Source organism: Salmo salar, chromosome 08 (genome assembly GCF_965601325.2).
Source record: "Salmo salar chromosome 08, fSalSal1, whole genome shotgun sequence".
NCBI classification, from domain to species: Eukaryota; Metazoa; Chordata; class Actinopteri; order Salmoniformes; family Salmonidae; genus Salmo; species Salmo salar.
This window is the reverse complement of record NC_138298.1, coordinates 4827501-4830000: the sequence shown is the minus strand read 5'-3', so window position 1 is coordinate 4830000 and position 2500 is coordinate 4827501. Positions and strand designations below refer to the sequence as shown.

Sequence of the window (2500 nt, the reverse complement as noted above, 5' to 3'; positions counted from 1 at the left end):
TTTAAAATCGGACATATCGAGTGCATAGAGGAGGTCTGTATCTATAATTCTTAAAATAATTGTTATGCTTTTTGTGAACGTTTATCGTGAGTAATTTAGTAAAATGTTAGCGAATTCCCCGTAAGTTTGCGGGGGGTATGCTAGTTCTGAACGTCACATGCTAATGTAAAAAGCTGGTTTTTGATATAAATATGAACTTGATTGAACAAAACATGCATGTATTGTATAACATAATGTCCTAGGGTTGTCATCTGATGAAGATCATCAAAGGTGAGTGCTGCATTTAGCTGTCTTCTGGGTTTTGGTGACATTATATGCTGGCTTGAAAAATGGGTGTCTGATTATTTCTGGCTTGGTACTCTGCTGACATAATCTAATGTTTTGCTTTCGTTGTAAAGCCTTTTTGAAATCGGACAGTGTGGTTAGATTAACGAGAGTCTTATCTTTAAATGGCTGTAAAATAGTCATATGTTTGAGAAATTGAAGTAATAGGATTTTGAAGATTTTGAAAATCGCGCCACAGGCTGGCAGTGGCTGTTACGTAGGTGGGACGAATTCGTCCCGCCGGTCCCATAGAGGTTAATGATGAATTGACTAAATGCAGCTTCCTGCCTTTTTAATAGGATCAAATTTCCTTGTGTTTTCAATTAGCATCTGCCTTGTATTTATAAGACAAACAAGAATATTGTTGCTGAATGCAGCTTGTGTGTGCTTTATGCTCCTTTGCCCTGTTCAAATTATGAAAGGAAATAAAGTTTGTATTTTATCAAACTACCTATGCTAAAAAGTGATGGGAACAGTGTTTGTAATTTCTTCTACTTTTTCAGTGACACAAAGTTCAAGCTGCTTATCTAATTGGTGAAAATGCAATGTCTGTTTATCACACTCACTTTGACTATATATGTTGTAGCAAGAGATTGTTCTCGCTTACGGCCATACCAGCCTGGGTACGCCCGATCTTGTCTGATCTCGGAAGCTAAGCAGGGTCGGGCCTGGTTAGTACTTGGATGGGAGACAGCCTGGGAATACCAGGTGCTGTAAGCATTTTGTCCACGAGGGTGTGCTCTTGCACTATTTCATCAGCAACACTGCCTTGTAGTAAGCATTTAATGATGAATTGACTAAATGTCTGTTTTATCAGACTCACTTTGACTATATATGTTGTAGCAAGAGATTGTTTCTCGCTTACGGCCATATCAGCCTGGGTACGCCCGATCTCGTCTGATCTCGGAAGCTAAGCAGGGTCGGGCCTGGTTAGTACTTGGATGTGAGACCGCCTGGGAATACCAGGTGCTGTAAGCATTTTGTCCACGAGGGTGTGCTCTTGCACTATTTCATCAGCAACACTGCCTTGTAGTAAGCATTTAATGATGAATTGACTAAATGTCTGTTTTATCAGACTCACTTTGACTATATATGTTGTAGCAAGAGATTGTTTCTCGCTTACGGCCATACCAGCCTGGGTACTCCCGATCTCGTCTGATCTCGGAAGCTAAGCAGGGTCGGGCCTCGTTAGTACTTGGATGGGAGACCGCCTGGGAATACCAGGTGCTGTAAGCATTTTGTCCACGAGGGTGTGCTCTTGCACTATTTCATCAGCAACACTGCCTTGTAGTAAGCATTTAATGATGAATTGACTAAATGTCTGTTTTATCAGTCTCACTTTGACTATATATGTTGTAGCAAGAGATTGTTTCTCGCTTACGGCCATATCAGCCTGGGTACGCCCGATCTCGTCTGATCTCGGAAGCTAAGCAGGGTCGGGCCTGGTTAGTACTTGGATGGGAGACCGCCTGGGAATACCAGGTGCTGTAAGAATTTTGTCCACGAGGGTGTGCTCTTGCACTATTTCATCAGCAACACTGCCTTGTAGTAAGCATTTAATGATGAATTGACTAAATGTCTGTTTTATCAGACTCACTTTGACTATATATGTTGTAGCAAGAGATTGTTTCTCGCTTACGGCCATACCAGCCTGGGTACGCCCGATCTCGTTTGATCTCGGAAGCTAAGCAGGGTCGGGCCTGGTTAGTACTTGGATGGGAGACCGCCTGGGAATACCAGGTGCTGTAAGCATTTTGTCCACGAGGGTGTGCTCTTGCACTATTTCATCAGCAACACTGCCTTGTAGTAAGCATTTAATGATGAATTGACTAAATGCAGCTTCCTGCCTTTTTAATAGGATCAAATTTCCTTGTGTTTTCAATTAGCATCTGCCTTGTATTTATAAGACAAACAAGAATATTGTTGCTGAATGCAGCTTGTGTGTGCTTTATGCTCCTTTGCCCTGTTCAAATGATGAAAGGAAATAAAGTTTGTATTTTATCCAACTACCTGTGCTAAAAAGTGATGGGAACAGTGTTTGTAATTTCTTCTACTTTTTCAGTGACACAAAGTTCAAGCTGCTTATCTAATTGGTGAAAATGCAATGTCTGTTTATCACACTCACTTTGACTATATATGTTGTAGCAAGAGATTGTTTCTCCCTTACGGCCATACC

The 2500-nt window shown here is 41.3% G+C and overlaps 6 non-coding genes across 6 annotated transcripts in view; all 6 read left to right on the top strand.

Annotated features, from left to right (window-relative positions):
- The first annotated feature begins 925 nt into the window (after nt 1-925).
- Nucleotides 926-1044, top strand: LOC145852117 (5S ribosomal RNA). The gene has a single exon (XR_014373971.1). It is a non-coding gene; the product is annotated as a 5S ribosomal RNA (ribosomal RNA).
- A 139-nt stretch (nt 1045-1183) lies between these two features.
- On the top strand, nt 1184-1302 carry LOC145851203 (5S ribosomal RNA). The gene has a single exon (XR_014373053.1). It is a non-coding gene; the product is annotated as a 5S ribosomal RNA (ribosomal RNA).
- Nucleotides 1303-1441: 139 nt separating this feature from the next.
- Nucleotides 1442-1560, top strand: LOC145887334 (5S ribosomal RNA). Its single transcript, XR_014398925.1, has one exon. It is a non-coding gene; the product is annotated as a 5S ribosomal RNA (ribosomal RNA).
- Nucleotides 1561-1699: 139 nt separating this feature from the next.
- On the top strand, nt 1700-1818 carry LOC145887142 (5S ribosomal RNA). The gene has a single exon (XR_014398730.1). It is a non-coding gene; the product is annotated as a 5S ribosomal RNA (ribosomal RNA).
- A 139-nt stretch (nt 1819-1957) lies between these two features.
- LOC145881731 (5S ribosomal RNA) lies at nt 1958-2076 on the top strand. Its single transcript, XR_014393301.1, has one exon. It is a non-coding gene; the product is annotated as a 5S ribosomal RNA (ribosomal RNA).
- A 409-nt stretch (nt 2077-2485) lies between these two features.
- The window catches only part of LOC145887377 (5S ribosomal RNA), a 119-nt gene continuing 104 nt past the window's right edge, over nt 2486-2500 (top strand). The window contains exon 1 of the ribosomal RNA XR_014398968.1: nt 2486-2500. This exon is cut by the window's right edge and continues 104 nt beyond it. This is a non-coding gene — a ribosomal RNA (5S ribosomal RNA).